The sequence below is a fragment of the Eubalaena glacialis genome, chromosome 4 (assembly GCF_028564815.1).
Source record: "Eubalaena glacialis isolate mEubGla1 chromosome 4, mEubGla1.1.hap2.+ XY, whole genome shotgun sequence".
Classification (NCBI taxonomy): domain Eukaryota; kingdom Metazoa; phylum Chordata; class Mammalia; order Artiodactyla; family Balaenidae; genus Eubalaena; species Eubalaena glacialis.
Window position 1 is genome coordinate 141069167 of NC_083719.1, and position 7559 is coordinate 141076725.

The window sequence follows — 7559 nt, forward strand, 5'->3', positions numbered from 1 at the left end:
AATGCAGCCCCAAATAAATAAAACTAAAAAAAAAAAAAAATTATTAATCTTATTAGCTGGAATAGCAGCCCAAGTGGTGTCTCTAGAGATTAAGTGCTTAGATATTTATGTAAGGATATGCTGGTTTTAATTTTATTTTTGGCTGCGTTGGGTCTTCGTTGCTGCGCTCAGGCTTTCTCTAGTTGCGGAGAGCGGGGGCTACTCTTCCTTGCGGTGCGCGGGCTTCTCATTGTGGTGGCTTCTCTTGTTGCGGAACATGGGCTCTAGGCGCACGGGCTTCAGTAGTTGTGGCACACGGGCTCAGTAGTTGTGGTGCACGGGCTTAGTTGCTCCGTGGCATGCGGGATCTTCCCAGACCAGGGCTCAAACCCGTGTCCCCTGCATTGGCAGGTGGATTCTTAACCACTGCGCCACCAGGGAAGCCCGATATACTGGGTTTTAGAATTGCTTTGGAAAAACTGTGTGGGTCTGTGTGGGAATGCTAAGTATATAGAGCTTAAGGAGAAATCCTTGAAGATATTAGTTGGATAGATTTATCAAAGACTTCTGAGAAACTAATGCATTTTAACAATTGAAACAGAAGTCAGTATCAGGCATCCCGTAGATTTAGAAAAGGGTGTCAATCATTTAATGTCAGCGAGGTTCCATGTAGAACGTAAAATCTTAAAAACCTCCCACGCTAATGATTTTTTAAAACTCTGGATGTAGGCAGGCACCTCTTAAATGCTAGTATAAGGATATTTCCTGATATACAGTGTTACTTATTAAAACACTGATTTCCTTCTGAAAAGCTTTAAAAGTTGAACCTATAGTTTGTATTGATATAAACTATGGGAAACCAGTCTTTACAAATACCAAAAACAAAGATATTTCCATAAGTCAATATTGCCACAACAAACATATTAGATTGTGTATAATTTGTGATGCTAAAGGCCAAATTGATGACTTTTCAGGAATATATAGATTATCAAAATGAAGTAATTTTTGATTGAATGCCAATCACTTAATTCTATTTACAGTTCTTTCTTTTCTTTCACTCATTATAATGCCTTTGAGATTTTTTTTTTTTATTTGAAGTAGAGTTGCTGTACAATATTTTATGAGTTACAGGTATACAATATAGTGATTCACAATTTTTAAAGGTTATACCCCATTTATAGTTATGAAATATTGGCTGTATTCCCTGTGTTGTATAATATATCCTTGTAGCTTATTTTATACCTAATTGTTTGTAACTCTTACTCCCCTACCCTTATATTGCCCTCCCCACTTCCCTCTCCCTACTGGTAACCACTAGTTCTCTGTATCTCTGAGTCTGCTTTTTTTGTTGTTATATTTACTAGTTTGTTGTATTTCTTAGATTACACATACAAGTGATATCATAAACTATTTGTGTTTTCTGTCTGACTTGTTTCACTTAGCATAATGCCCTCCAAGCCCATCCATGTCGTTGCAAATGGCAAAATTTCCTTCTTTTTAATGACTGAGTAGTATTGCATTGTATATCCATTCATCATTCATTGTATATTCCATCTTTATCCATTCATCTGTCGATGGACACTTAGGTTGCTTCGAAAAGATACGAGCACCCCAGTGTTCACAGTTGCATTATTTACTATTCCCAGTTCTTAATTCCCTGGAGTACTTTAGATTGCTATCACTTCTTGTTGTATAATTTGTAAGGAGAACAGTGATGATTTCCCAGATGAGGCCTTAAGAAGAAAGGGCAAGTGATTTGTCAGAAAAACACTTGGGGAGAATCCCTCCTTACGAGTGGTGGTACCTTGGGTAAGTGTCTCTAACTCTTTGAACTTTTTCTTCTTCACAGAAGTGCTAATGATATAACCCATAGGCTGTTGCAAAGGTCAAATGAGACAATGTGTAAGCACTTTGAAGCAGGAAAGGCTTGTGTGAATTAGATGTTATTAAAAGTAGTTCAGAGCATGTGGCTATGATTGAACTATATCATTGAAATTATAATTAACAGGAGTGTAGTATTAAAAGGAAAACTTTTCTTAAGTATATTTTTTACAAATATTACCTTGGCTTTCTAAGAGTTCTAAACAATCAAGGAAAGTAGAATGAGGAAACTCTTCTTATGATCTAGATATTTTTGTAAATATCCAAATGCTTTTAAGTCTGCAAATGCCACTTAATAATGGTCTGGATGGAAGATCTGCTGCCACCCCACCCCCCCATAGGGGTGTATATGTTTGAAAATTTCACAGTGTTATAATGCATCTTGTATAGTGGAATATTAACATTATTTTAATCTGTTCACTGAACATTATTTTAATCTGTTCACTGAAATTAGAAGCTTGCTAATTTTGCCATGCCATGTAAAAAATAACATCGTTCCAAAGCAATGAATTTTTTAAAACATCTTTTTTTCTTAGAAAGATACACTAAGGTAGATACTAGTTTTTTCCCCCACAGTCTTGGCAGCATAAACTGTCTATGCAGGAACCAGGCAATCAACATTTAACTTGTATTTGTTAGTACCTACTGTGTGTTTCAGACATGTTCTTCAGAGGTAAGCACCAAGATTCTCTATCCTCAAAGAGTGTATATTCCAGTAAGGAAAACAATTAAAAAAATTTTTTTCAAAGAGTAAGAAGTGGTATAAATAGTAATATGATAGAAAGTGTGTGGGGTGGTGGAGTTGTAGAGTGGTGATTGACAATAGCATGGGCTAACGTGGGACAACCTGAACGGTAAGAGGCATCACTCAGAATATGATGAAGAAGAGTATTGGACAAAGCTAAGAGCAAGTGCGAGACCTTAAGGCAGGAACAAGATGGGCAGATTCAGGGACTAGTGGAAGGCAAGCGGTAATGAGAGCTGAGAATGGAGAGGGAGGCAGAGCCCATGGGATAGGTAGGATTCTGTAGGTCATTGTAAGTAACCTGGTGAATTCTGAGTGACTATTCTAAGTGAAATGGGAACAAGTGAAAGGTTTTAAGGGAATGACAATTTTTAAACAATCTGAGATATAATTTACATACTCTTAAGATTCACCCATTTGAATTCAATGTGCAATTCAGTGGTTTCTAACATTTACGGAGTTGTGCAACAATCACCACGATCTAATTTTAGAACCTGATTTGTTGTTTAAAAGATCATCCTGGCTCTTGTGTGGAGAATGGATTATACAGGGGTGAAAGTATAAAGGACAAGATCAGGAGGCTACTGATGTTACCCAGGTGAGAGATTTTCAAAGTGACCAAAGGAAAGTTGGCATTTTTTCACTCCTTCATTGCCTCACTTCCCAACTACCTATTGAGCCCCTGTATTGTGCTGGGCCCTATGCCAGGAACCAGGTCTCCAGTGATGAAGATGATGTTAGCCGTGATCCCTCCCGCCCTGTGGAGCACGCAGCAGTGCATGGACTGTGTGTCTCCTCGCAGGTTTGATGAGGCTGCTGATCTCACCACACTTGCAGGGAGAGTCTCTGAGTCCAGCCTGCTAAAACAGACTTGTCTTATGTGACATGAGGTAATCACGGCAGTGACACCCCACCACGTTTGCCATGTTCTGTTAGAGTCAAGTGACAGGTCCCTCCCACACTCAGGGGAGGAGATTACACAAATGTGTGAACACCAGGAGGTAGAATCGTTGAGTTATTTTATGGTCTCTCTGCCACAGTCCCTGAGCCTAATCTGTAAAGTTGGTATAAAAATAACCTATTTCACAGGGTGGTCATGTGGATTCAAAATGAGGTAACATATAGCAAACTCAGCCCTCTGGGCTTCACCACTTGCTAAGAGATTTCATTTGAAGAATAGAGAACTCACATATCAAAGTCAACATATAAAGAGCCTTTCTCACTTCACCCACCACCCACAGTGAAAAAGCCCTCTGTGCTGTCCAGAAGTGGACCCAGGATGGAGTGTCCAGCATGAGTGTGAGTGGCCTGTGACAGTGTCGGGAGAGTGCTCAGGAAGATAGATCAGAGGCCCCTTCTGTTTCTCTGGGGAGTCGCAGTGAGAACATCCCCTTCTAGCCATTTCATACACAGGCAGCCAAGAAAATCATTTACAGAGTATTTTGCTTTCGTGCTCAATATACTGCCACTTCTTCCCAGTATCTAATGGAGTTACAGTGTGTGCCCTAAATCTGTGGCTGACTTCTGCCAGATATTTCCTTAACTCCCAATCCCTGGAACCCCTTCCTCCAGCCTTCTGGGGGCTCATCTCCTGCAAACTGATTCAGAGGTGCTGCATTACAATCAGATCTTTCAGAACATGCACTTCTATAAAGTTTTTGAAGTTTTAGTCAAAGCAAAAACAGAAAAAATAAGCCAGAACTTATTCCCCTCTACTGAGGGGATTAATGAAGGAACACTTAAGCACTATTGTATATATCACTCAACTTTAAAAGACATTTTTTTGGTCTGTTTTTTTTTTTTGTTTTTTTCCCCTTGGCAGTGAGAGTGCGAAGTTCTAACCACTGGACCTCCAGGGAATTCCCAAGACATATATTTTTTTTAAAAGAATATGAGACTCTTAATATTCTTTCTTTTCCCCTAAATGGTTCTTTGCTCAGAGAGGAATGGATATGCATCATTGTTTTGGAGGATTTGTATAGTTAACGTTAGACCTAGTGGTTAATTTTTTTTTTTTTTTTTTTGGCCTCGAGGCTTGTTGGATCTTAGTTCTCGGACCAGGGATTGAACCTGGGCCACGGCAGTGAAAGCGCTGAGTCCTAACCACTGGACCACCAGGGAATTCCCTAGACCTAGTAGTTTAAAAGATCTTTAATAGCTATGCATGATTATTTTTATTTTTAAGGGCTGTTTTATTTAGGAAATAAATATAATTTTTAAAGATTACATAAAATCTCACCACCTAAACATAGCCACGATTAACACTGTGATGTACTTCCAAGCTTTTCTCTATGTTCATGTGTACTGGTGAAATACATGTACAAGAATGGCAAGATACGCCTCAGTGGCTCTCTGTGCTTGAATTAGCCCATGTGGTTATTTTCAGATCCATATAGTTAGAAAGCCTCTGGCAGCAGGGACCATATTTCTTTTTCTTTTGAATTCTTTCCAGGTACATAGTAGTCATCTGAACTTGGTGGATATATGACAAATGTGAGTTAAACTAATGAATGTGTAAACAAGCCATAAACTATGCACTTACATAATGTCATTATTTTAAACATTTGCTTCTTTAAATGCTTCCAACTGTAACGAGACTCATGACAATACAAGATATGTATTATTTCCCTTTTCTTTTTGCATCCCTGCGTATTGATTTTTTCCATCTACCTTTATAGGAGGATATATTGAAATAAGGAAAATATTTTCATGAAAGTTTATTGTAAAGAAGAAATTTGTAAGTTCTAGTTACTGATGTGATGTTGGATGGTTGAACTGCTATAGTTTTATGGCTCATGATATACGAGAGAGAGTTTCATTTGTTTCTTAGGTACATTGTTTAGTGTAGTAGTAAACTGATTCATGTAGTTTACAAATGCTTTCACCAGACAATAATAGAAGTGCACAGTACCATATCTAAATGCCATAATCCTTTCTCATAAGTTGATATTCTTAGGGAATTCTGGGAGCCCAAGACTAGATGATTGTTCTGATTAACAGGACACTGATAGGTATCATACTAATGCCACTGAGCAGCAAATCATCAAAAGCAAAGTGCTACAATATGCCTGCTGCCGTCCAGTTCACTGAGTAACTAACTAAGCATCCCCACATCCAGCCCCACTGTGGGGCCAAGGGAATGTGCGTGGGAGCCCACATCTCTAGGAAGTCCTTCCAGGGCTACTAATCACTGACACTTATCAAACAGGGCCCAAGATGGGCCCGTATTATCATTGCTCCATCACGCAGCTGTAGTCTGCATGAGAAGGTAGTGAGGTCTGCTAGGTGATCCAAGACGGGGAAGGTCCTTTGGTCTGAGTGATTAGAGGAACTCAGCTGAGTCATGTTTTGGAGTGCAGGCTTGGATCTGAAACAACTTTTTTTTTTCCCCTTGTTGGTTATCTTATTTATTTTTTTAAAAGATTACATTTTTTTTTTCTCGTGGAAGACAAAAGTGACCTTTACTCAAATGGTGAAGAAGAATGACTTCTAGATGATGTCCAAAGGTGATACAACTTTTTTTTTTAACATCTTTATTGGAGTATAATTGCTTTACAATGTTGTGTTAGTTTCTGCTGTATAACAAAGTGAATCAGCTATACGTATACATATATCCCCATATCCCCTCCCTCTGGCGTCTCCCTCCCGCCCTCCCTATCCCGCCCCTCTAGGTGGTCACAAAGCACTGAGCTGATCTCCCTGTGCTATGTGGCTGCTTCCCACTAGCTATCTGTTTTACATTTGGTAGTGTATATATGTCCATGCCACTCTCTCACTTCATCCCAGCTTACCCTTCCCCCTCCCCGTGTCCTCAAGTCCATTCTCTTCGTCTGCGTCTTTATTCCTGTCCTGCCCCTAGGTTCTTCAGAACCTTTTTTTTTTTTTTTAATTCCATATATATGTGTTAGCATACGGTATTTATTTTTCTCTTTCTTACTTACTTCACTCTGTATGACAGACTCTAGGTCCATCCACCTTACTACAAATAACTCAATTTCGTTTCTTTTTATGGCTGAGTAATATTCCATTGTATATATGTGCCACATCTTCTTTATCCATTCATCTGTCACTGGACGCTTAGGTTGCTTCCATGTCCTGGCTATTGGAAATAGAGCTGCAATGAACATTATGGTACATGACTCTTTTTGAATTATGGTTTTCTCAGGGTATATGCCCAGTTGTGGGGTTGCTGTGTTGTATGTATGGTAGTTCTATGTTTAGTTTTTTAAGGAACCTCCATACTGTTCTCCATAGTGGCTGTATCAATTTACATTCCCACCAACAGTGCAAGAGGGTTCCCTTTTCTCCACACCCTCTCTAGCATTTGTTGTTTGTAGATTTTCTGATGATCCCCATTCTTGGATCTGAAACAATCTTGAAAGCACCACGTAGATGCAGCGGGGCAGGGCTTGGCCCTGACGAACAGGGGAGTCGACAGACCCAGGTAGGATATCCAGTCCCACAACTTATGTGGGGTCTAAGGTAAGAAACTTAACCTCTCTGTATTTATTTCCTATTGCTGCATAACAAATTACTGCAAACTTAGTGGCTTAAAACCACACACGTTTAGTCCCCCATGATGTTAGGAGTCTGAGCGTGGCTTAGTTGAATCCTCTCTGTTCAGGGTCTCACAAAGCTGCCACAAGGTATCTGACAGGCTGAATTTTATTTGGAAGCTGTACTGGGGAAGAATCTGCTTCCAAATTCATTCAGGTTGTTGTCAGAATTCATTTTTCCTTGAGGCTGTATGACTGAATATATGACCGAAGTCCCCCACTTTTTGGTGCTTGTCAACTGCCCTCAGGTCCTAGAGGCTTCCCGAAATTCTTTGCCACATGAGCTTCTCCCATGTGGCTGCTTACCTCATCAAACCTGCAGGGAGAGTCTCTGAGTGCAGCCTGCTAAAACAGACTTGTCTTATGTGACATGAGGTAATCACGGCAGTGACACCCCA